The 27600-nt window shown below is 43.2% G+C and overlaps 1 protein-coding gene across 3 annotated transcripts in view; it reads right to left on the reverse strand.

Annotated features, from left to right (window-relative positions):
• Nucleotides 1–27340, reverse strand: part of OTOS (otospiralin) — a 63404-nt gene extending 36064 nt beyond the window's left edge. The window contains exons 1-2 of one of the 3 annotated variants that reach the window (XM_072993231.2): nucleotides 15829–15982; nucleotides 9766–9917 (exon numbers count right to left, since the gene is read on the reverse strand). The gene's annotated coding sequence lies outside the window, so the exon portion shown is untranslated. Of the gene's footprint in view, nucleotides 1–9765; nucleotides 9918–10014; nucleotides 10100–15828; nucleotides 15983–27217 lie in introns of those variants that run through there. The other 2 variants (XM_078389242.1, XM_072993233.2) reach the window with 2 other exon arrangements.
• Nucleotides 27341–27600: the final 260 nt, after the last annotated feature.

Raw genomic sequence — 27600 nt, forward strand, 5'->3', positions numbered from 1 at the left:
TGTCCAGAGGGGTAAGAAAGAAGACAGACCTTTAATCCATTTATATCCCTATTACTTCACTGTAGATATATCAAGAGTGGATATTTTAAGGATAGCAACTTCAATCATAGAATTAACTTGTGATGCCTATGCAGTTATAGTAACAATTAGGCAAAGATCTTTTTAAAAAACATTTATGATTCTATCCTAATCTATGGCAAAACTAATAAACCCCTTTTAAAAAAAGGAAATGGCAAAGAGTGCCAGGTCTGAGCTGCAGTGCATGACTGACAGCACCAACCTTCAAGCCAGCTTTTCTCATAGTCTAATAATAACAGGAAATGAAGTCTGTTGGGGAAATATACGAACAAAGATGTGCTGTCTATGTACATGGTGCCCTCAGTTTTACCCTCAAACATGTGTAATTAATTTGATGGTGGCTGAGAGCCATCTTTATAACGTAGGAACTAATTCTGTAAACTACCCAAAGCAACTGCAGGGGGTTAAGTTTAGAATTCTGTATCCCCTCTTCTGTCTCAATATGTTATTAGTTACATTTCTATTCAGTATTCTATTAAGGTTCTTCATCCATGAACCTTGGACCAATAGGGCTTTTCTCATTAGTATTTTGCCCTCACACTGATCTTTATGAGGTTGGTTTGGCTAGAGGGTAATAATGAGCTCAAATCAGAGCTTGAATGTTTCGTGTACTACAAATCCCAGAATCCTCTAGGCATGTTTCAACAAAAGAAACATTTCCAACCTCTTCCCTAGTAATTTTCATGAATGAGACATCTGAACATGGATGTTCTTGCTCCAGGTGCCCAACAGGAGCAACAAGGCAGTGTGGCCAGTGTCAGGAGAAGCTATAGTCAACAACAGGTAGCATCAACAAATTCTAGTTTTGCACCCTTCATCTGAGAATTGTGAATTGTATTTTCACTGCAGTATTACAGCTGTTTGAAACATCATTTTAATTGTGATTAAAGTGATTCCTATACCACTATGATGGCAGAAAGTGAGGAGGAATTAAGGAACCTTGTAATGAGGGTGAAAGAAGAGAGTGCAAAAAACGGTCTGAAGCTCAACATAAAAAAAAACAAGATCATGGCCACTGGTCCCATCACCTCCTGGCAAACAGAAGGAGAAGATATGGAGGCAGTGACAGATTTTACTGTCCTCGGCTCCATGATCACTGCACATGGTGACAGCAGCCATGAAATTAAAAGACATCTGCTTCTTGGGAGGAAAGCGACAAACCTTGACAGCATCTTAAAAAGCAGAGACATCACCTTGCCAACAAAAGTCCGCATAGTCAAAGCTATGGTTTTCCCTGTAGTGATGTATGGAAGTGAGAGCTGGACCATAAAGAAAGCTGACCGCAGAAGAATTGATGCTGTTGAATTGTGGTGCTGGAGGAGGCTCTTAAGAATCCCTTGGACTTCAAGGAGAGCAAACCTATCAATTCTAAAGCAAATCAACCCTGAGTGCTCACTGGAAGGACAGATCCTGAAGCTGAGGCTCCAATACTTTGGCCATCTCATGAGAAGACTCCTCGGAAAAACCCCTGATGTTGGGAAAGTGTGAAGGCACGAGGAGAAGGGGACGACAGAGGATGAGATGGTTGGACAGTGTCATCGAAGCTACTGTGACACCCGTGAACCGGGTAGAGAGGTGATGCTAGGAGTGCCGTCTCGCCCCAAAGCCTCTGTGGGCACGCAGACAGCCCCCAAGCCATTCCCACCCCGGATGTTACACCAGTCTGTAGATACGGTAGACTTGGAGAAGGGGTTGAAAGGGTTAAACATAGCTACCCAGACTCCTCGGGTCTGGGCAGGGAGGGGGGCGAAGGATCCGGAGGAGGGAGCGACAGGAGAAGTCAGTTACCGACAGGCAGGGGAAGAGAGCGGATGGGAGTGGGTATCCATCCAGGACCCCTGGTCGGGTAAATGGGAACAGGTCTGCCTGACTAAACAGGAGGCAGAGGAGAGGAGGAGGAATGAGGCTAGAGTCCGGCCCTCTTATTGGGGAGAAAGAGAGACCCGAGAGTGGCGCAGGAAATTAGTGGAGGAGAAGAAGAGGGTAGAGCGAGAGAAAGAGGAGAAGACCAGATGGCATCTGGAGGAGCTGAAGAGACTGGGGTACTATCCGGACCCTGGGAACAACCCGGGGCAGAGACCTCCATACCCTGGGGATATGCAGGGTTCGAAGAGACGACCCCACTATTAACAACTGAGCGAGAAGACTTCGACCCCGATGAACCCTCACAGGTTCAGGCCGGTCCATGGGCGTCGAAGTCAAGTAACCCGTTCGACGAAGATTGGAAGACCCTGTATGAACCGTTACCTCAGCAGGAGAAGTTTGTTCCCAAGTTGATTGACATGTCCATCCCTTTACCCCAGTTAAATAAAGAAGACAAATGGTTCAGTTTAAATGCGTCTACGGCTTTATTTGGGACGGGGGAGGTGAAGAATAACGGACCCTCACATATTGGCGCCCAGAACGCGGGGCCTCCCCCGCAACCCACAGACGCAGAGAAATGGATGCAAAGGATAACGGAAGGGCAAGAGGTCTTGTTAAAACAGCTAGCGGACCAACAACGGATGATAATCGAACAGCTGAGATCCCCTCAGTTAAACCAAACCCCAGAGAGCCCCGGACAGAAACAACCCATCGCGACACGACCCCCTATTAAGTTACAGAAAATGGGCCCTCAAGACGACCCAGCGGCGTTCTTACACACATTTGAGAGGATTGCCACCTCAGCGCATTGGCCAAAAGATCAATGGGCACTCATATTGACTCCTTATCTCACAGGGTTACCCCAAGAAATCGTTGATACCCTGGACCCAGAAGAAGCGGGGGATTACGACATAGTAAGGACGGCCATTTTGAACACCCTCAACTTAAACGAGGAAGCCTACCGGAGAAAATTTCGAGGACTGAAACTGAAACCCGGGTTACACCCTAGAACACTAGCCCAGAAATTAAGAGTCAATGCCACGAGGTGGATTCAACCAAAGGGGAAGACCGCAGAACAGGTCTTAGAAATAGTTGTTATGGAGCAGCTAATCTCAACGCTAAACAGCGGGGCACGTAACTGGGTAATCAAGAATAAACCCTCTAGCCTAGAGGGCGCTGTAATGCTGTTAGAAGACTACCTAGAGGCTGAAGACACGTGGCAAATTAGAAGTGCGTCACAAGGAGAAGGAGCTAAGCAGCGGGAGAAAATGGCGGAGCCAAGCGGGCAAGCTGACGCGAGAGGAGCCGGACAGACGGGGGCCAAAAAGAACAGACCGGACCGGATCGAGTACTCAAACCCAGTGGGAACACGGGTACCTAGGCCGACCGTCACGAGCGACCCAGCAGCCTCAAAACAAGCGGCGACCTGGAACCTGGGTAAAGACAAAATGACCGCTTGCTTCTCCTGTGGCCAGTTCGGCCATATCCGGAAGTACTGCCCAGTGACTGAGTGTGGTTGGGCAGAAGCGTACACCGGCGCCACCAAGGTGGGTGAAGAGAACCACCCGGGGTGGGTAGTGGAAGCGAAGGTCAATGGCAAAGTTAAGCAGGCATTGGTGGATACGGGGTGCAGTAAGACCCTAGTGAAAGAGCTAGAGGGCGAACTGTTGCCAGAGATTACTGTCATTCGATGCATTCACGGGGATATCAAAGAATATGCAACCACGAAGGCTGAGGTGGAGGTGGCCGGCCTGAAAAGAAACATGGAAGTGGGGATAGTCCCCGGTATGACCCGTGAAATGCTGTTAGGGAGAGACTGGCCGGGACTGAGTAATTTGACTTCAAAGCCTGGGGAAGTAGGCTGGGCACAAGAAGAAAATGAGGCCAGAGAGTTAGAAGTAATGAATTTGTCTAGAGAACAGATAAGAAATCTTCAACAAGACGATGCAGGACTTTCCAACTGCATGCAACGAGCCCTGGAGGAGGGGACTACCCCAGATGGGGAAAAAGGATTTGAAATGAGGGGAGGCTTGCTATATCACGTGAACAAGGCGTCCAGCGAGGATGAGGCTCAACTGGTAATCCCAGAGGGCTTAAGATTCTGGGTGATGCATTGGGCTCACGATTTACCAGTGGCAGGGCATTTGGCTACCCAAAAGACATTGGACAGAGTGAAACAACGCTTCTTTTGGCCGGGGATGGCTCACGATGTGGAGGAGTTTTGCCGTTCCTGCACCAATTGCCAAATGACCCAACCCAAGGCAGGACCTGGGGCAGAATTGGTCCCTATGCCCCTGGTAGACCGGCCCTTTGACAGAATCGCCTTAGATATCGTAGGGCCCCTCAATAAGTCGACGGGGGGACACCAATATATATTGGTAGTTATTGATTACGCAACCCGATATCCAGAGGCGGTACCCCTAAGGTCGACAACGGCTAAAGTGTTGGCAAAAGAGTTGTTAGAACTATTCTCCAGAGTGGGTTTCCCAAAGGAGGTGCTGACAGACCAAGGCTCCAATTTTATGAGCCTAACCTTTAAACAGATGTGGCAATTACTAGGGGTAAAGCCTTTAAGAACATCTGTATATCATCCTCAGGCTAATGGCCTGGTAGAAAGGTTTAACCGGACCCTAAAAGGGATGCTTAGGAAACTGTCCTTGGAGAAACCCAAATTGTGGCACACTTTTTTAGCACCCTTGATGTTTGCTATTCGGGAAGCCCCTCAGGCTTCTACGGGGTTTTCTCCTTTTGAGCTGTTATACGGGTGGAGACCCCGGGGCATTCTTGATCTAATAAGGGAAAGATGGGAAGAAGGAGAGGATCATTCTAAAGGGGTGCTGCAGCAGATAGCAGAAATGAGAAACCAGCTGCAGTTAGCCTGGGAGATGGCCAAAGAAAATTTAGGCCAAGCGCAGGCGAGGCAAAAGGCCTCTTACCACAAGAGAGTAAGGCCTCGGAGTTTTGAACCCCAACAAAAGGTGTTGGTATTGTTGCCCACAGACACGTCCAAATTTTTAGCTAAGTGGCACGGACCGTACACAGTGTTGAGAAAGATAAATGAGGTGGACTACGAAATAGAAACCCCAGACCGAAGGAAGAAGACCCAGGTGTTCCATGTAAATTTATTGAAAGAATGGGTAGACCGCGAGGCATTGTTCAGGTCTGAGGTAGATGACGAATTGGGACCGGATAGGGAAGAGCTCACCTCAGAAGGTGACGTGGTTATAGGAGACCTTTTGTCAAGGGAACAGAAGCAACAAGCATTACATTTAAAAGAAGATTTTCCCCTGGTGTTCTCCACCACGCCTGGTTGTACTCAGTTGGTAGAACATAATATTGAAACTATCCCAGGAGAAGTAGTAAGGGTTAGTGGAAGGTCCTGGCCCAGACATGTAACGGGAGTCATTAATGAAGAAGTAGAAGAAATGCTAAAATTGGGGGCGATTGAGCCCTCCAACGGGCCTTGGAGGAGCTTCCCCGTGATAGTACCCAAACCTGACGGGTCATTGAGATTTTGTATTGATTTCCGGAAGGTTAATGCCATATCCAGGTTCGATGCATACCCAATGCCCAAGGTGGGAGACTTGTTAGATAAGTTAGGGGGGACCAAATACCTGAGTTCAATCGACCTAACGAAAGGTTATTGGCAAATTCCGTTACGCCCCCAGGATAAGGAGAAAACGGCTTTCTGTACCCCTAAGGGGTTGTTCCAATTTAAAAAGATGCCATTTGGGCTGCATGGCGCGGCAGCCACCTTCCAACGCTTAATGGACCGGGTTTTAGAACCCCTACAGGATTGCGCCGCTGCCTATATCGATGACATAATTATTTTCAGTAGCTCTTGGGACGAGCATCTACACCATCTGAGAAGGGTATTAGAGAGGCTACAGGAAGCGGGGCTAACTGTTAACCCTAAAAAGTGTAAGATAGGGTTACCCAAGGTAGAATACCTAGGCTACAAAGTGGGACAAGGGGAAATACAAGAAGAGAAGGTAACAAAAATTTCTAGGTGGTACAGGCCCAGGACAAAGAAGGAAGTTCAACAGTTTCTAGGCCTGGTAGGATATTACAGGCAGTTCGTGCCTAACTTTGCCTCGATAGCCGCCCCACTCACTGATTTAACGAGAAAAAGGGCCAAGGTGAAAGTAGTGTGGGGTCCTTCCCAAGAAAAGGCATTCCTTACCCTGAAAGAGATCATATGCGAGTTACCAGTGCGGTTCGCCCCTGATTTTGACATACCTTTCACCCTCTTCACGGATGCTTCCGATCGAGGCATAGGAGCTGTTCTCTCGCAATTTAAGGAGGGGGTAGAATACCCAGTGTTATATTTAAGTCGGAAGTTATCACCCCGGGAACAAAAATACGCTGTCATTGAGAGAGAAGCTCTAGCCATTAAGTGGGCTACTAATAACCTTAAATATTATTTATTAGGAGCGCCCTTTGACCTGGTCACAGACCACGCCCCTCTACAGTGGTTAGAAAGAATGAAAGAGACCAATCCTCGACTAACCAGATGGTACCTAGCTTTGCAGCCGTTCTCTTTCCGAGTGAAGTACAGAAAAGGCAAAGAGCATACTAATGTCGATTATTTTTCTCGGCAGGGTCCGTGGGCGCGAAGCGCGGAAGAGCGAGCGGCACTCTCGGAGGGGGGGATGTGTGACACCCGTGAACCGGGTAGAGAGGTGATGCTAGGAGTGCCGTCTCGCCCCAAAGCCTCTGTGGGCACGCAGACAGCCCCCAAGCCATTCCCACCCCGGATGTTACACCAGTCTGTAGATACGGTAGACTTGGAGAAGGGGTTGAAAGGGTTAAATATAGCTACCCAGACTCCTCGGGTCTGGGCAGGGAGGGGGGCGAAGGATCCGGAGGAGGGAGCGACAGGAGAAGTCAGTTACCGACAGGCAGGGGAAGAGAGCGGATGGGAGTGGGTATCCATCCAGGACCCCTGGTCGGGTAAATGGGAACAGGTCTGCCTGACTAAACAGGAGGCAGAGGAGAGGAGGAGGAATGAGGCTAGAGTCCGGCCCTCTTATTGGGGAGAAAGAGAGACCCGAGAGTGGCGCAGGAAATTAGTGGAGGAGAAGAAGAGGGTAGAGCGAGAGAAAGAGGAGAAGACCAGATGGCATCTGGAGGAGCTGAAGAGACTGGGGTACTATCCGGACCCTGGGAACAACCCGGGGCAGAGACCTCCATACCCTGGGGATATGCAGGGTTCGAAGAGACGACCCCACTATTAACAACTGAGCGAGAAGACTTCGACCCCGATGAACCCTCACAGGTTCAGGCCGGTCCATGGGCGTCGAAGTCAAGTAACCCGTTCGACGAAGATTGGAAGACCCTGTATGAACCGTTACCTCAGCAGGAGAAGTTTGTTCCCAAGTTGATTGACATGTCCATCCCTTTACCCCAGTTAAATAAAGAAGACAAATGGTTCAGTTTAAATGCGTCTACGGCTTTATTTGGGACGGGGGAGGTGAAGAATAACGGACCCTCACAGCTACCAACATGAATTTGACACAACTCTGGGAGGCAGTGGAAGACAGGAGGGCCTGGCGTGCTCTGGTCCATGGGGTAAGGAAGAGACGGACACAACTAAACAACAAAAGTGATTCCTATAGAATCCTGGGATGTAAAGTTTGGTGAGATCCCTAGCATTTGTTACCGGAGTACAAGGGTTTGGGCTAATGCTCTGCAGCCAAGACTTCTACATGCCTCACCAAATTATAAATCCCAAGGTTCTCTAGGATGTAGCCAAGGCAGTTAAAGTGGTATGAAACTGCTGTAACGATATAGTGCAGATAAACTAGAATTGCAGTTTCAGAAGGAGTCCCAAGGATTACATAGTTCAACCCCTTCCAAGGCAGGAATTGTCAGCTAGAATATCCCCAACAGACTTACGTGGTGCATTCAATTTCTGTATAAAAGCCTCCAATGTGATGTTCCTGCAGTGCAGCTCTTTAACATTTGCCATAAAAATGGTATCTTACAATGATTCAGTAGGTTTCCACATTTTCATACTGGATTACCATCACAGGGAAGAGTGGGCCACCCAATGGACTGGTTGCCACTTAAGAGGAAGGCAGGAGTATGCTTGCTACGTTAGTTTGACCTGGTGAATAGATTGTCCAGGTGGATTACCCTCCACAGTCTTGTGCATAGTTGGTTAGTTGATTCTAACCACTAAACCACACCTGCTCTCCTAAAAATGTCCCACAAATGGCTTTCTCTGTGCTGTATCTCCAGAAAGCTTCTCTGCTGAAGACTGAACCTTCAAGCTTATTTTAAATTGATTATTCTCAGTCTATTTAGATGGGCATGGAATGTGTGGGATGTTTTAATAATATTTAATAATAAAGAATATTTTAAGAATATTATCTTGGTTCATTACTGATGCATAAGAATTTGGGGTTTTAATGAATTCTGAATTTGCCCATTTCTTCTGAATGATTGCAATCAAACTGCTGGTGAGGTGGGCACATGTATACAGGAGTAAAATCAAGAATTCACCATTACTGTACTTGCTGCTTCTTGCTTGGTCTTCCTGCTTTCCTCAAACTTCGAGTATTTTATCATGAAAACAAATCACTGGCTTAAGTCCAAAGGGATGCCTTTGTCAGGTTCTCTGGTGTTTGCATAGATAATCACAGTTATCAGCGCCGTTTCTACTTTACTCAACTCATAATCACACCTAACCGTTTCAGCTCATTTGCTTCTGTTATCTTGTTCAATGCAGTTCAAGATGATGATGATGATAGCAATAAAACCAACAATTTTAATCTTAGAAAGGGGAAGCACTGGGACCGTATGGCCACATAGGTGCCAGAAGAGGGTGCCAAAGAGCAATGACAAGAGCAAATACTGTATGCCATTTTTCTTATTTCCCTCCTTGTCCTTTTGCACAAGGAGAAATCCAGAACATATGTAAATGATTAATATTTGCTGCTTTGCTTCAAGTAGCTACATTTATTGGGCATAGCTCTTCCTTCATTGCCAGCACCTATCCAACACAGCCTTATCAAACTCAAAGGGCTAGTTGAACTTAAATGTGACTGAAATCAATGGGACAACTTAGCTTTGACTTAATGTAAGTCTCCCCCCCCCCCCCCCGTGGGAGCTGAAGGCATCTAACCTAGCCTGAATCAAGCTCACTAAAAAACACCCCCAACCTGTGTAGAAGAGCAGGTCAGGGCACTGATTTGCCTTGCAAAAAGTGCTACACTCTGTTGCATATGCATCATAAACAACAATAGAGCAGCAAGTTAGATATGATATGCAAATTAGACAAACAATTGACAACTATAGCATTTTGTTGCATTGAATAATTTTACACAGAGAAGGGGAGTGTTTGGGTTTTTGGACTACAGCTCCCAGAATTCCAAAGCCAACACAGTGATGTAGAAGAATATTCTGTGTCTCCAAAGGCACTGGAAATGTTATGCCCAATAAAACTGCATAGACCCAAAGCTGTGTACTGCTTTTCTAGGAGCTTATAATCAGAGCTCTAGAATGGGCCTCTGATCACAGCCCACTCACAATAAACCATAATATAATTATTTCAAACAGCATTCTCAGAGAATTAGTTTCTATTAGTAAGAATGTAATTTCTCTTGCACAGGCCATGTGGTGCTCACCTCTGCAGAAAAGAAATAATCACCCCTCACTAATGCATGACTCAATGGCATGGCTGGGCATTATGACAACAGATTTAATAGAAGGCAGATCATGATCTTCAATCCTATACAGTATTCCAAACATGATTTCAAGCCTTTAAAAGTCCTCTTCACTGTCACAAAAACAAAGCAAGAGTAGGAATGGTAAACTTACTGAATTGCTGGTTGGTTGGTTGGTTGGTTGGTTGGTTGGTTGGTTGGTTGGTTGGTTGGTTGGTTGGTTGGTTGGTTGGTTGGTTGGTTGGTTGGTTGGTTGGTTTATGTATTTATCTGGTCTTAATTTCCCTTTTATTTTCAGACATCTCTCTGTAAAAGTGCAGGGATTGAAGGTGCTTCAAACATAAAGAACTCTGTTTTACTTTCCATGCAAATACATTAACACAGCCCTATTTAGTGTACTTACACAAGAATGATCTTCCTCATACATTTCCAATCCAGCTGCTGGTTCCCGATGGAGCTCACACCCATCCAACACTTAATCACTTACTGTGGCTTTTTAAAGCTGTGTTACGCTCACCCAGGGCAACCCCCTAACTCACTTGAATTCTCCTCTTCCCCAAGCAGGATGCAGTCTGACAAATATTTGCATTTAACTATTCAGTACTTAATGGTTTATTATGACTTTGTGTTAGACTGAATGAAGTCAGTCCACTAATTTGCTGAGGTCTCCTTGTCCCATAGCAGGATAGAGTCCTGTAAATATTTGCATTTAACAATCCAAATGGGAGGCTTCATCCTTGATGGTCATTAAGACAATTGTTAGCAGAAGACCTCCTGGGTTCCAGTTCTCTTCCCTGCACATATGACCGGATAGAAGACTACTACCTGAAGAAAGTGGCTACCCTAAGTGGATGCCACCAGAAGCAGGAGGCCAGCCAGTTGCCTATGCCAAGACATGAGTTGAAATCAGGCTACACACACACATCCTGCTGCTCATGTTCCTCAGCAATTGATGCATGGAGATAAACTCTGCTATGTGAGCCATATTTATCCATCTTAACTAACAGCCTCTGTTCTTCCAATCTTCCTGCAATTTGTCCAGCTACTTTTTAAAACAACCACATTAGTGGTCATCCATAAATCTTATAGCAGTGAATTCCACAGTTCAATTGTGTTAAATGACTTCCTTTTACATATCTGGAATCTCTTTCCATTCATCTTCAGTGGTTAAGCTAAGATTCAAATGTTATTTGGGTTGGGATGGGGAATCATTTTCTCCATTTTTCTCCAAACCAAGTTATATATCCTTTTATCATGTTTTCTGTTAATTCATCTCTCTTTTCTTTCTTTTTTTAAAAAATACTTTGCCATGTTTTCTCCCAGAGGAGTTGCTTCAGCCACTTGATCATTTCAATTTTCATTTTCTGCACAAAATGTTCTACTAGTTGCCACACAAGCAATTGCACAAGGCATTTCACAAGCTGTTCCATTATTTGTTCTGCACGTCACAGTCCAACTGAGTGGGACTTAATTCAGCTAAGTTTTGCTTCCACTAGTTATGCTCATTATTCTGTTAGTTTGCATAAGTGAAATTGCACCAACCCAACTGTGGGTGATTGTTATCTGTGATAATGTGGAATTATTGTTGTGTGCTATTGTTGTTAAATGCCTCTGGCCTTCAAAATATAATCAGTTTCCTCCTAGAAGCCTACATAAAAGCTTTTGATTTCTTCTTCAGCATCTTTTGGCTGAAGCATAAACCTGAATGATGGTTATGCTGATAGGTATCTGACTGAAATCATTTGGCCCCTAACAGACAGACAGACAGATAGACAGACAGACAGACAGACAGACAACGTTGCCTCAGTATTAGAGCTACACTATTTCTTCTGATGTTGTCATTTCTGAAGATCCAGTTATATATCATGCAGCATCTGACTTTATTTTTGCTTCCATACACATTGGCCGCTAGATGTCCTTTAAGCTTTAATCTAATTGCTCTATTAATGACAGTGGCATGCCTATATATCCTTTCTTCCATCCCAGTAGCCTTGAGAACCTTCTGACTTGGGAGTCTCGTCTTCCAGCAATATCTCTTGTTTCAGTTTCAGGAATTCCTGCATCCCTGTCACAATTGGAACTGTACATGATTTTCTGCTGTTGTGATCATTAATCCTGAAGAAGGTGAATGCAGCTCAGTCTGGTGACCCTGTTTTGACCTTGGGTGACCTTGTTAGGAGTTCAGTCCAGTAATGGAGGTTAGCCTCCTGACAGCATTTTTTTCTTTGATACACTCAAATCCCCTCTCCGTGTTAAGGTGTGTGGAGAGAGGAATACTGTTAGTTGCAACCCCTTATGTCTGTTTTCTTCTGTATTATAAAGTATTATAAAGTAGGAGCAATCTGACTTGTGCTTGAAGCCTGTGTTTACTTCCAGATGGCCAGTCACAAAACAAAGCAACTTAGTTTGCAAACTAGAGAGGTGAGAAAGCTGAATTTATAGCAAAGTGTTTCAGCACTTTAGGAATTATTGCTTCTGATGACATGTTCTCTACCTTCTACAGTATGCTTGTAAAAGATTACATTGAGGCAGCTAGTCTGTGAGAGTACTTCATGAGCCCACTGTGGCCATTGTGTGGTGTCATTACAATCATCCCTCCTCGGGGCCTCACCTTCTTGTTCCAGTGAGCAAGAAGGCGTCTCTGTGGCACAATGTTCTGGGGCCCAATAGCTTTGAGAGGTGAACTCTCTGATCAGTCTCCTCTCCCAGGAATCCCTAAACTCTGGAATTCAAGTCTCAAGAACCACCAGTGCTAGAAGGATGCCAGAGGGTGCTCATGAATTCTATGTCCTGCCTGAATTCTCCCAGATACTCACCAGAGAAATGTGACCAAATTAATCCAAACACTACACTTTTCTTCATGTGATCGTTCTGATTAAGTAAAAATATGACCCTGCTACCTTGGCCAATAGGCGGCCAAGCCCCAAATTCTTATTTGGCATCCTAAATGTGACTTAGGTTTATACACCTATACTAGCAAGAGAAGGCTCCCTGGAAAAGAACCTGATGTTTGGAAAGTGTGAAGGCAAGAGGAGAAGGGGACGACAGAGGACGAGATGGTTGGACAGTGTCACCGAAGCTACCAACATGAAGTTGACCAAACTCCGGGAGGCAGTGGAAGACAGGAGGGCCTGGCGTGCTCTGGTCCATAGGGTCATGAAGAGTCGGACACAACTTAATGACTAAACTAAAACAACTAGCATATTCAGCAGGCAAGTGAGAGCCAGAAAGCTAAGTGTCTAGCCAGGAGACATGGCAGATCTGTATTTGTCCCAACCCCATTCCTCATAGTGTGTACAGTACACACATGGATGTAAATGATTTCATGTTCTTTCCTGTCTCCATTTGCAGCCTTGTCTTTGTGCTGAAGCTCACTGTTGGAGAAAACATCATATAATGTCCCCTCATCTCAACTTAGGAAAATCTATCTATATTTAGCCTGGGACAACTGATAGACCTGCTAGGCCTGGGTACTTAAATGTGACTTATACTTCAGTGTTACTCGTAAACTTAGGTGCTGTTGCATTTAATGCTCCTCCTGCGTGTGTGTGTTTAAGAAAACAAAGCACCACAAGAGGCTTGAGCTTTAAGCTCTAATGGGGAGGGGAAAGTCATGCTTAATCCTTTCTTCCCAGGCTGCTGTGCCACTGACAATAGAGCACTCAGCTGCTTTCCCATCCCATATAGATTTCCCAGCATATATTTCCCCCTTCCTGGGGAAAGAGGCAAAGGGGGGTTGAAGGGATAAAATGCTCCAAAGTGTTGAGCACCCATTAGAAATCTTACAGCTGTTTTTTTTTAAAGTCACAATAAAGTTACATGCATCTTTGTGTAATATGTAGTTTGGTTATCGCAGCGCATGAGTAGGAAAAGCGTGAGGGGGAACTTCATCAAACCAATATGACAAAAAGAAAAACAAACTCTTGAGACAATTTCTGTATCACCTTTCTGCCACTTCTCCCCTTCTCCCCAATCCCAACTAACATCACCATGTTAGTTTGGGTTGGGTAGTTGCATCTCTCAAGCTATTTGTAACCTTACAAGCCAGGCAACAGCCTGGCAATGAACAGAAGCAAAAGGCTTAATAAAATCAGCCATAAAGAGCAAGCCCTCAAGTAAGCATTCCCTTTTTTTTAGTGTATTATGAAGTAAATACTGAGCTGAAGTGAGTTACCATTGGTATGTTGTTTTGGTGAAGATCACAACAATATTTGTATCCGATTCCCTAGCCAATCACTACTTCTAAAATAGCAATAAAAATAGGCTGCTCAATGAAATATGTGAATAACAGTGCAATGAATACCTTGTGTATCTGAAGTACGTGTCTGAAGTCATGAAAATTCGAGTATTCTTCTCCCCTCATGTGATTTAGTGTTACAATATTATCTAAAAGGTACACCCCAATTATTTCAGTGTCTTCCTTACCTAGAGGTATATGTAAAATATCTTGTGCTTACTTGCTTCTGCTTTACCAAGTAAAATAAACAAATGTAATTAAAAAGAATCTGCTCAAATCATGCCAAGTGGCATCATGACAACAATGTAAAAAATGCAGGGGAGGCATATGATATAAAAAGATGGTGCAAGGATGGTGTAAAAATCCAGTGGTTATACACTCTTAATATCAAAGGCAGATTCCACGCAGTGATACCATGAAGGAGCACATGGTTTGCCCCTTGCAAACTGCCTGCAGGCTAGCGCTAAGAATACTTTAAATACGTTGCCCTTGGTTTTAGTTTCATGGATAATTTTAGAAAGCATATGTCTGAGTCTTTCATTTCCACACTAGCACTGCTGGTAACATGTGTCTAGTAATATCTGGCTTTTTCCTGGCCAAATTTTCTCATCATCCTAACTGACATTCAATACTTTTCTCACATGTTGGGTACTGTTTTCTCCGATGGGAAAGCTGCAGTGCTTTGCATGATTCCTCTAATTCTTCTGATGCAAAAGGATAAGAATAAAAGTCAAGATAAATGTTTATATAGGATGTATTACTTGCAGAGATTCAGATGTCTCGCTGTTTCTATTTGCAATGAAAAGTAGCAGCTTCTTTGCAAATATCTTATCTTTCAGACTTTTCCAAGAGGAGACTGAAGATGGACAATCAAGCAAACAAGTGATTCTCAAAATGTTTTAGTTGCCCATTCATTATTATATGAGAAAACTATAAGTTAGATCTTGAAATATTATTTTTCAAAGGAATTTGTTACTGCTGTATTTCCAAGCCTCCTCCAAATACTTAATTAACATTATAGTTACAGTTTTGAAACTGGAGTGTCTTGTTTTGGATGGATGTCTCAAAGTCTCGCACTGTCTAAGGCAGGACATGAACATTGCTGACATCCATATTGCGCCATTGCTGCTGCCTCCAAATACCTTCCTTATAGGGAAAAAGAATTTAATTCCGAATAACTAGTAACCTGTAACTAGTTGCTTCCGAGCTCTGCTAGAGACCTTGCAAAATGCCATATCCATTGCTGGGTTGTTTCACTCTGTGAGCCTTTCTTCATATTCCCTAATTATTAATCAATTGGGTTTTTGTGTTTTTGTTTAAGCAAGAGGCTTATTTCTCCTATCCTGTCTTCTCTCCCGGAGTGAAGTCATAAGGTTGACATTGACCATACTGCCATGGCAACAGACACTGCTGCTGTACACAATAGGCTGTGCTTTCCACCATGGAGAAAGAAGGTGATTTTGAAAAGCAGGCCTTTTTTTGCTTCATTCTTTCTTCTCTTTTTCCTTTCCTTTTTTTTTTTTTCATGAACAGTCATGTCTAATAATAACCAGGGAGAAAATGTAAAAGTACATTCATTTCACTGTGAAAGTTGAGTTTTCAACTACTTTTGCCAAATTTGACACCTCTATGTATGTATCTCTGAGGTGCCTTTAATATATGATATATAGCCAGATTTATTGCTCTGTAAATTTTGGATCAGCTAAGCAACTTATTTCTAGTTCATACTAAGGAAATGTGAATGCAGTTTTCAAAGGGTCCTAGTTTGGATTACTCTGGCCATTCTGAATAACTTTTGCTGAGCCAAAAATCTCATTTAGAACCAGTGATGTACAGCATGATCTTATATGTCCATTTACTCAAAATAAATTCTGTGAGGTTAATGGAATTTTCCCCAAAGAAAAACAAGAGATTGTGTTCAAAAGGTGCAAGCCTTTCTAAGAATTTGTAACACAGCAGGACATCTTTCTAAATACTTACATTCTAAGTCATGGCATCTGTAGGATCACATATTCTCCACCCCTGCCATAGCTGAATGATGGGAAAGGGCTGATCATTTGTTATTGTTTAGGGTTGCCAATGACTTTTGATAGGAATTTAATGAAAAATAAATTAGGGTATGATCACATCAGGAAATAGTTTGCATTTTGAGACATTTTTTGGTCCAGCTGCAGTGCTACTACATTTGGGGGCCAAGATGGAGCAATTCCCTGACAGAGGAAAAGGTTGCTTAAAGGAAGATTGCTCTGGGCAAAGCAATCCTTTCCAGTGCAATCAAATACATGCCTTTTCCATCATCTGATCAAACCCTCTGATCCATGTAAGAGTAATAGCAAGTGTGACAGCAATAATCCTGCAAATAGCTATTGTTTGAGAGAGAGAGAGAGTTGCTTCATTGGCATTAACTGACATGTGATTTTTAGCAGCAAGACTAGAAGAAGGAGCTGCTTGATCTCCTTTAGAACAGCATCAGGCAGGAGCAATGGGTAAAATTCCCATTCCCCACATTGATACCAGTTCCATCTAATAACTGCGTAGAGCAGGGGTTTGGAATTTTGGTGGCCCTAAGGCTATTTTTCAGAAAAGCTGGCAATAAATGGCTTTTTAACTTTTTAAATCATGTCTTTAGTTCTGTGAAGATTCTCAGTCATCTACTGGAAGTAGAGTCATGGCAAGTAGCTTCTTCAGTCTAAGGAGAGTTGGTAGGAGATCTCTAATATATCCTCCACATTGGTTTCACTTCCCCCTAGTTTGAATAGGCTCATTATAAGGACAAAGGACTGGGGGTGAGGGATAATCCCACTTCTGCAGTCCTTCTCCATCCATTGGGTCATTGATGGTCAACAGTGATCTTTCTTGCATGTGTCCCTAATCCTTCTGGGGACAGATGAAAGGGCAGCATGATAAATAGGAGACATTGTATCTAAGGTCTCCATCCCTATTGAGTAAGGGATTTTCTATATGCACATATATAAATCTTCCCTGACCCTCTCTCAAACCATCTATCTTCTTGGTTTAAAATGAATACATTTTGGTAGTACAAAGTGCATCTGCATTCATAGTGGCTAGGATGGTGTCATCTGGAAGGTTGTGAATGGACTGTAATTGTAAATTAGCTGTACCTCTTCCGTTGTGATTCTAAAAAGTATTGTGTGGAAACATCAGTTTAAGTAGATTAAGCAGGAATGAGAAGACAGCTTAGACACATGAGCATGTGGTGGGGAAATATCCACCCCAAATTTATTCTCCCTTTTGCCTTCAGTTGTTTTTTAAATGGCACCAATAGTCCTCCATTCTACTGAAACCACCACTTTATGCAAAGAGGCCTAGAATAAAAATGCCATGCTACTTATTCCAGGGGCCTTTGAAAGTTGAAAGAGTTGTGCATTGGAATGGTTTTGAACTAGAGCACTTGGAAGAGCTTGAAATTGTGCCTTAAAGGCAGTGGAGGGGTAGTTTTTACTCCCAGAATGGTAGCTGGGTGGTCTGCAAGACCCCAAGTACAGTCAGATGTTCCAGCTTCCATAGCTGCCTGAGTACTCTGAAACTAGCAAAGGGATTTTCAAAAAGCAGCTGCTGGATTACAGTGATATTCCACTTAGTAGTCACCTGTTCTACAAGGCACCGACTGCCACTGTGCCTGTGACTCAATTCAAAGCCCACTTTAAGTGAATGGCAGCATCTTCAGATTTTGGCTCAAACTGGCAGGCAATTGCACAGGGAAGCCGATGGTTTCCTCAAAGAACACACACACTCCTTGAAGCATCAAAATAGCCCTTGCTGTGTATATATGTGGCAACCATCCTTTGCATCACTTCCATATTTTACACTTTTTTCTGACATATTGGAGTAAAGCACAAGCTAGACTCCAGTGTTCCTTTGATTATTTCCTTTTCATATAGAGCTGAAATATTTAAAACAAGAATTTAGAAAACCATTAGTCAATCCCTGATGCCCTTTCCCCCCCTCTATTTGCCTTTTTTATTACGTCTATTTTATGTAATATTGTTTTATATACTGTATATTTATTGTTCTATTTTATGTTGTTAGCCACCTAGAGTGGTCTTAACCAGCTAGATAGGCGGGATATAAATAAAATAAATAAATAAATAAAAATAAATTAGCAAAGAGGTTTTAGGGGAAAAAACATTTCCAGCCAATTTCTGTTAGGGTTATTACCCTGGTATGTGCTTCTAATACAAAGGTAAAGGTAAACATTGCCAGTCGTATCCAACTCTAGAGCGTTTTGTCCGAAGACAGTTTCTGTGGTCATGCGGCCAGCACGACTAGACATGGAATGCTGTTACCTTCCCACTGAGGTGGTACCTATTTATCTACTTGCATTTACTTGCTTTCAAGCTGCTAGGTTGGCAAGGAGCTGGGACAAGTGATGGGAGCTCACTCCGTCGCATGGATTCGATCTTACAACTGCTGGTCTTCTGACCCTGCAGTACAGAGGCTTCTGTGGTTTAATCCGCAGCGCCACCACACTTAAATACTGGTATTAATTCCACTTAAGAGTTGAAAACAATGAGTATACAACAGTGATTAACATTAACATTAAAACAATCAAGAATGAATAAGGAGCCATCTTGCATCATTAATAGGCAAAAATTAAAGCAAAGATCAAGAAGTATACAATTTTTTTACAAAAATCACTCTGAAAAATGGGAAACATAGAAAACACAAGTAGTACTGAAAATCCATTCAAAGCAGTAATGCATAACAATCTATCTACATGTCACAAACCTGCTTGCTGAAGGACAACAAAGATGGAGCCAGTCTGGCCTCATGTGGGAGGGAGTTCCAAAGTCTGGGAGCAGCTACAGAGAAGGCTCTCTTTTGTCCCCATCAGATACACTTGTGAAGGTGGTAGGGCTGAGAGAAAGGTCTCTCCTGATTACCTTAACACCTGAACCAGCTCATTATGGGAGATATGATCTTTGAGATAACTTGGAGCAGGCCATTTAGGACTTTATAGGTTATAATCAGCACTTTAAATTGTGCTTGATAACTGAATAGCAGCCAGTGGAGCTGCTGTAGCAGGGGGGTTATGTGACTCCTGTAACCAACCCTAATCAGCAGTCTGGCTGATGCATTTTGGACTCGTTGAATCTTCAAAACACTTCAATACTAAAATTGCTTTGTTGTCAATAGAACTTGATTATTGTTCAAAGGAATAGATTTTGACTTTTATGACACGTGCTAGAATATTAATAGCTAGATTCTGAAATGATAAAAATGATAAAAAATTAGAAGATTGATATAATGAAGTTTGAGGCATTGCTTTAAATCAGTGGTTCATAACCTGGACGATATCTCTCCCCAGGGGACAATTTCATTTTTCAGGGGGGAGATGGAACAACAAGGGGTGATGCGGGGGTGAAGGACCAGAAGGGGGTGATAGGGGGTGATGGAGCAACCGGACTACCTCCACCATTGAGGAAGCTATCATCGCCCCCCTCCCCGCACCATCGGATCCAGAGCAGCTGGTGCTGGCAGTGAATGTGGTGCCACCAGTGCTGCTGCTGCTGCCACTGAGGAAGTTATCATTGCCCCCCTCCCCGTGTTGGTGGCGTGGCACTGCTGCAGTGGTTAGTACTACTAACGGCATCGGTGTTCTGTGCCTAGTCATGATTGCCGCATGAGGAAGTTGGCAGCAGCAACGTAGACTGTGTGTTGACAACAAAGATTGCCCTCAGAGATTTTGGGGGGCTTGGACTGGCCAGCTCTTTTGACACGGGCTGAAAAACTAGATCAGGTCTGCAATCTGAAGCCGTGCGATGGGGCAATGGGGTGACACCTGGACAGGCTTGGATGGGGCACAGCCTGGCTTTGGGTGTGCCAACATGGCTAGACAGCCCTCTGTCTTGGCATATTATGGGCATCACCCAACACTTTGCTCTTGTACACTTTAGTTGTACAACAGCAACTATTTATTCATTTTTCTTACTGCTTAGTCTGGGTCTGCCAAGAAAGCTGGATGGCCCTCTTCGCTTGTTCGGGGATGCCAGGACCGGCTCTGGGTGTGCCAGCCAAGAGGGTTAGATGGCCCTCATGGCATGTTTGGGTGATGCGCAGACAGGCTTTGGGTGGGGCAGAGCCCTGCCGCACTGCTAGATGACTGTCTTCAAACATAGCATCAAACACAATCCACTAAAGTATCTAGTTGAGATACAACCACTGGTTGAGTAACTGAGGCAGGATCTGATATGTCTAGATAAGGTCATCACCCTGAGCTGATAAATGGCATTTTGAGCCCTTCCTGTCTGGTTTTGCAAACACAGAAAGACTGAGTCAGTTAACTCTGCAACATGAATGTGTTGTCAGCTCTGATTATAGGCTATCTCTAACATACTATGTCTGGCCTAAGATTTTTTTACCACCTGAACATCACCATTTACCACTGGTCATCATACTGCAAACACAAAAAGTGAGGTGAAGTCTCTTACCCTGTTTCCCCGAAAATAACACCTAACCTGAAAATAAGGCCTAGTATGATTTCTCAGGATGCTTGTAATATAAGCCCTACCCCCAAAATAAGTCCCAGTTAAGTGAAACCCCACCCTCCACCATGGTGCAGCATTGTGCAGCAACCAGAAAATGACATGACTGTATTTGAATAAATGGAAATTGTTGTACATGGAAAAAAAATCCCCTGAAAATAAGAAAATAATTTTTTGACAAAAATAATATAAGACCCTGTCTTATTTTCAGGGAAACACAGCATCACCATCTCTGCCACAGTGTATGCCCGATAGTGATTACTTACTTGCTGTAAATTCCATCCTAATCATGACACATCTTCTGTTAATTGCACTCTAGTCTTTGAACCAAATACTACATTGCTTGCAGGGCTCTGGAATGGCAGAGAGGTGACATGACATGGCTGTATAACTTGGACAATTTTGTTTTCAGCTGTTTTTAAAACCCCTCTCATACAGCCAGTCACTAAGGGAAAGGCTGCTGGAAGAGAAAGGTCTTCATCTGCTTGTGGAGGGACACAAAAAATGGGGCCAGCCTGGCCAACCATGGGAAGCAGTTTCAGAGTCTGGGAGCAGTAACAGACTCTCCTATGTCTTCCCCTGCACCTATATTGGCCACCCCCCCCATGGGGAAATGATAAGCTCCAGGCTTATTTACAAGGAGACAAGTTTACTGACTAGTTTACAAGACACAGATGTACCCAATGGATTGGAACAGACAACAATATGGCTCACAAGTCATCACAAAAGGTCTGAACACCCATTGAGTAAAGCAAGCACTCTATGCATTTTTGTTGTTTACACTAATAAGTGGCAGCTTCATTATGCTTTACATTATGCTATCCACTATCTCAAATATATTGATCCTGACAACACTGAAGAAAGCAATTATTAAGTCTTGGCAGAATGACTAGCTCTGGAAATACATAGTTTCAGGCATGCATTTCCTAAGATCAAAGGTTGTATAAGGGAAATTATATTTAAAGCTGAAAAGTCCATTTTTCTGCAGTTTTGCTGTGTGTTTTCAGATACACGAGGTGCTGGATTTCAGGGATAAACTCCCCTCATGATAAAATTGGTTGGATGGCATGCAGGTGGCCACCCATTGTGAGGAAACCAGGTTCAATTGGAAAATAAGGTATTCTCTTTTTCTGTATAACGAATATTTTCTCATGAATCTTTTTCTGCCAGATTTTCATTAGCTGAGAAAAATTGGTTTAAATTTCATACCTGACTGAAATCTTGTCCATAATCTGAAACTCTGATAGCATTAACATTAAGACATTTTTTTTAAAAAAAAGGAATATCAATATCACATCTAGGCAGAAGGAAAAATCTATAAGCTATAAAGTATCCTAGGAACTGACTGGGAGTTGAGCTTGTATACTGAGTTATTCACATAAAAATTGCATACATCTTGAACATGTGAAATTGCTGTTACTAGTTATCATGTGGTGATGATTGCCTCCTATTATCTCCACCACCCCCGTAACCCTAAAATGTTGGCCACTTGCCACATAATCCAGTTTCATTGTCTGCTCTTCTGTCAGTATCATTACTTAATTAAAGCATACTGGAAGGCCTACTGAGATCATAGATATAGATGGCTTCAATTCATTTATTAAACACCTCATAAATTTTTTTCTCTAGGCAGTGTACAAAAGTTAAAATGAAATATAAATAGTAAAACATCAGAATAAACAAAAATGCTTATGAAATCTCTGATATTCAAAAGAGAGAAAAAAACTCAGTAACTACACGCAACAATGAATACAACATGAAATACAGAGTTAAAAGAAGTTAAATTTTCTTTCTTAAAGAAAGAATGGATCTGAAATAGAATGGATCTGAAATAGTTAAAAGTTAAAGGGGCAAAAGGAGAGAAATAAAAGGGAAGGGGGGGCAAACATGCCGGAAAGACCCACAACAGTGTTAGGGAAGGGCTAGTGGCAACCAGAGGTTATGGTAGAGGACCGTCCAGGTTGACAGGTTCCTCCAACTAGTAATTTGATTCTACTATTTATTTATTTATTTATTTATTTATTTATTTATTTATTTATTTATTTATTTGTACCCCACCCATCTAGACTCAAGTCTACTCTGGGCGGCTAATAATAAAAAATGGAATAAAAACAATATAATAAAGTATCAAACAACAATGCGACACAAGATGGAGAAAAGAAAAAAAAGTAGCTGTTGCACTTGACTCTTGTGGGTTTCTCAAACACCTCTTCTTGGGCATTTTGAGAAAGTGGATGCTGAACTAAGTAGGCCTTTAGTCTGATTTAGCTGATTCAGCAAGATTCTCCAGGATTCTTTGTCGGAGCTAAGAGGAAGACAACATAGGAGTCCTCTGCATCTAAGTATGAGTAATCTAAAGCAGAGTGTTGACAGTGGGACTTTCTTACAAGCTGGGTCCCCCAGTCCCATCCTAAATAGGGCCCTGGTTTGTTGTCCACCAAGGCAGCACCACACCTGGAACTGCCGCCTCATGCTACTACCATATTGTAGACTCAAGGTATGCTGAGTGGCCCAGTCAGAGGTCATCCAGGATCCAAAGGATCCAGTTGGAGGTTGTTGACTGGCTGGAGGCTGTGGCCAATCAGGAACTGTTTGGTGGACTAGAAGGGAGTGTTTTTTTTAGTTTGGTCCACCAAACAGGTATGTAAGTGGCTTTGAGGGCTCCTCACAAGCACTCATCATTGGATCCTCACTCACCCACTCTTCCCTCATGTATTATAAGGGAGTTGTAACCGGTGCATGATATGTGCAGTTTTTAATACATATATCCATCACAAGCATCGCTGGTGGCACTGGGGGCTGTGGTTTGTGGCAAATGAGAGCAGATACTAGGTGAAGGAGACAGGCAGTGGCCTTTTCCAGGTTGGAGATTCTCAGATGAGTTCATGGAGTTGGGAAGGGTCCTTTTGAAGACAAAGGCGGGTTTAAAAATATTTTAAATATATAAATAAATTCAAAATTCCAGGGCAGGGGAATGAAGCCTGGGTTCTCTCACCTGGATCTGCAAATAATTTGGGCTAAAGTTGTGGTCTCAAGCTTTAAACATTTAATACAGCATTTAGCCATGATAACTGATAAATAACTTTCCATGGGGAGTAGGGGAGACATACCAGAGCACAAAAAGAAATGAGGTACAGGTCTGCATTCATTCCAAATTTTATTCTTCATCTCTCACTGCCACTGTATCTGCTTAACCTCAGTACCTGAAGGCTCTTGTTGGAGCAGAGAAGTCTTCCTGTTTTTATCACAAAAGAGTTCTTTGAAGTTTGTCTTTGGTCCTTGTTTCCAGGTGATTACCTGTGAAATATTGCTAGGAGAAATGGCCTTCAGGGAGAGTGTGCAAATAACCTACTTTTACTGTCTCTGTCTGGCTTTGGGGAATGAGCACCTGCTGCTTTTTCTGTTAAATATTCTGTGGGCACAATATTTCAAGGTACATTAATGCTGAAACTTCCAGACCCATGTATCTAAAATAAAGAGAAAGAAATGCATAGCTCTTGTAGTATTTTCCAAATACCAAGAGATAGCACAGCTTAAGATACTGGTTTATTAAACACCATTGTTGCTTGTCAGAAAGTCTCCTTAGAGATGGGCAAGTCTCCGGTGGTTTGGCAGTTTGTGCCAATTTAGCCGATGGCTCCACAGCTGTTCTGTGATTTGGTGCTCTGTCTCCTCTGGCAGTGCTCTGGCTTTCCTGCCGTGCCTCCTCTGGGTGCTGCCTCTGAGGGGGCACATGCCAGAGGGAGCAGGGTGCCAAAACACTGAACATCTGTGCACCGGTCGGGCGAACTGGCAAAACTGCCAAAGTGGTGGTTTGTGTCCATCTCTAATCTCAATGATGTGAGGTGCTCCAGAGCAATCTACACCTCTGGAGCACTTACACGATTGTTTAGACACATCTAATCTACAGAATGAAGGCCATAATATAATGTATTGATGCCGAAGGGATATTTGTCCTCCTCATCCTCAAGGTCTTCTCATATGATCCATAAAAAACCCCTAAAAATTGACTTTTAATTTCTTTTTCTTGCCACATTGTCATGGGAATGGATTTAGTTCCACCATTAGGCAGCAATACAGAAAGAAAGTACTGTTCTTTCATGTTGCAGCTAAGATGACACCAAGAGAAGTTCAATATCATGAGCCAGTGATGTCAGCAATAATGTTGTTGTAGCTCACAACTATTAGCCAATCAGGCTTATTTAGGCATCTTTAGGCAGGAAGTCTGAGAAAGTTCATTCCTTCATGATTTGGCCACGAAATAGGGAAAATCATACAGGCAGCTGAGTCCTTGCTAGGGCAGTAGTGGACTAGGAAGCAAGAAAACCCCTAGTGGGCACCTGCCAGTGGGGACAGTAACCACTTATTGATACCTAAGGGAAATGTATTGTAATTGATTGATTATGGTTACTCAGAGATGTTTCTGGGTATTTTGTTTAATTAAGTTATGGTCAAGGAAAAGGTCCTGTGATATTTTACTGCCGTTGCATTATCCTTTTTTAGGGATGTCTTCTGTTTCTTTCTCCCTTCCTAAGAAATAAGACTTCACTATTTCTTAGACAAGAAGACCCAGTGCTTCTTGTGCTCTCTGTGCACACCAGAAGCCTCCCTCATTAGGAAACGGGGAAACAGTCCTTTATAGCTTGGGTTCTTACTTGTTGAATATTCCAGTAATAGAAGGGGGATGTACTTCCCACTAGGGGAGCACCCCTCCTGCTTGTTGTCTAGAGAAGAAAGTGAAGCTGATGGTCCTCCATTTATTCAGACAGATCCAGCTAAGAGAAAACTCTTTATACACAATATAGCCCTCTTCAGAGTTAGTGAATCAGGTAGGATAGATAAGTGAGGAGGAGGTGGGTGCTGGCATGTCCAACACATTTCTTCATTTGTTTCCACTATACTCTGCACAAGGTGGAAGATGAAGAGAAGACTCTATCCAAGAACGTGTTTCAAGTGAATCCTGGAATGTCCTGTCCTATCCTACAAGAACATTTGTACACAGGCATCAGTGATTCAGACACATCATTAAATAAAACCTGAAAGACACTCCCCATTCTTGATGCAGACCATTCCAAAGAGGACACTGTTGGTAAAGTACATATACCAAAACACATTCATTCAGTTTTTAAATGATCATAGGTAAAGGTAAAGATAAAGTTCCCCTTGACAATATTTGTCCAGTCGTGTTCGACTCTAGGGGGCGGTGCTCATCCCCGTTTCCAAGCCATAGAGCCTGCGTTTTTGTCTGAAGACAATCTTCTGTGGTCACATGGCCAGTGCGACTTAGACACGGAACGCTGTTACCTTCCCACCGAGGTGGTCCCTATTGATCTACTTGCATTTGCATGCTTTCGAACCGCTAGGTTGGCGGGAGCTGGGACAAGTGACGGGAGCTCACTCCGTCACGTGGATTCGATCTTACTACTGCTGGTCTTCTGACCCTGCTGTTTATCTGTTTGTATACCCACCTTATACCCACCCTATTGGCCAGAATTTATTTATTGTGCATTTATCCCAGTGAAAGTACAATGGCATAAACCACAGTGGTGAGTGGCCAATAATCAGCAAGCTGTCCCTCATATCTCTAGTCTTTCAACAAGCAGCACAACTGGTGCATGAGTAGAAATGCAAGCAGTAATCAATTAGTTAGAAGCAGTTCACCACTGCATTTTATGCTATTACATGGCATTCACATCCATGTCTATGCAATGGTGTAGGTTTCATAGGATCTGGAATAAATGATAAATAGCATAGGCATCCTTCAGTCTCAAGAGACTATGGTAACATGCTCTGAATCGAGGAGTGTCCTCTCCATGAAGCCCGGGTAAGGTAATGTGGAGGATAGGCTGTTACCCAAGCAGCAGATCCCCCCTCTCCACATTGCTGAAATGGTCCAATGGAAAGGCAAGAGCCAATACAACTGGTTCCAGCAATGTCGCAGGAGTTGGCAGAACGACACATGCTGCCTTCGGGACTCCAGCTCCGGATTTTGCCTCGAGGTTAACTCCTGAAGCCTTTTCCATGAGTGGATATAGCCACAAGGCAGTGGAGGTTTGAAATTGGAGTTTTCCTTCTCCTAGATGGGCTGCCTTCCATGGCTGACGAGCCCCACCTACCCGGCAAATGATAAAGTAGCTAAATGAAACACAATATGGAAGATGTTGCCCACACGAGTAATTTATCTGTAGTAGTACAGTATTTCTCTTCCTAGGGTAATTGCTTTCACAGCACCAAAAGCAGATATGGAATTCAAAACAAGAATTGAAGAGGATTCTGATCTGCACAAAATCTGGCCATGCTTATTTCTATTTGTAGATGAAAATATGGGAATAATTGTTATCATCTACATAGAAATAATTATCAGTGTTGGAAGAAAGACTGTGACTAAGTGACCTTGACTGCTGTCCAAGTGATAACTGAGCCTGGGCAACCCTCAAAGCCTCTCTTCTAATGGTTAACTTTAAAACAGACACCCTTCAAACAAAGGACATCTTCAGACAGTGCTGTTCTCTGTGAAGTATGGCCTATTTGTATGCTGTATTACCACTCAAAGAAAGTTGTACATGGACATGCTCTGCTGAAACTGCCTCATATCAGCATCCTAAAGGTTTTCTGGTGCATATCAATTCTCACGGGCCCTGTGCAAAGACGTGCTGGAAAATGTTGCAGTAGGGAATTTGACAGCTTTCAAATGGCCAGCAAACTAGAAAAGATGACCCAGCGGTACCTATGTTAGGAGTCTAAAAGAGACTGTGTTGTATAAATTATGTGAATGAAAAACAAGCATGGAAGGATGCAAAGCAGTTAATGGCCACAGCTACCTCTTGAGTAAGAACTGAAATATAAATGAAAAAGATGCTTACCAAGATGTTCTGAATCACTGAGTCCAAACTAAGCCTTGATGAAACATTCATTTTCTTAGTTCTGAAGAGAAGCAAAACACATAGAAAGGCACAGCCACATGGTACTGAAGGGAACAGAACTCTTACTTATACAGGGGGCAAATCTTTTTTAAAAAATCTTTGAGGCCCTGGTTAGTTGCTAGGCAACATTATCCCATGCTGATATCCAGGCCTGTTAATTAGCAGTGCACCCTGGATGATCTTTGCTGGAAGACGGGCTAACAAATAACCGAAACAAATTAATTCTTATGTGAATGTTTTCTCCAGTGGAATCTATTCCCTACCCCTATGCCAACAAGTGGCACCAAGGAACAGGGGAGTTCAAGAAAGGAAAGTTCTTATTG

The sequence above is a fragment of the Pogona vitticeps genome, chromosome 3 (genome assembly GCF_051106095.1).
Source record: "Pogona vitticeps strain Pit_001003342236 chromosome 3, PviZW2.1, whole genome shotgun sequence".
NCBI classification, from domain to species: domain Eukaryota; kingdom Metazoa; phylum Chordata; class Lepidosauria; order Squamata; family Agamidae; genus Pogona; species Pogona vitticeps.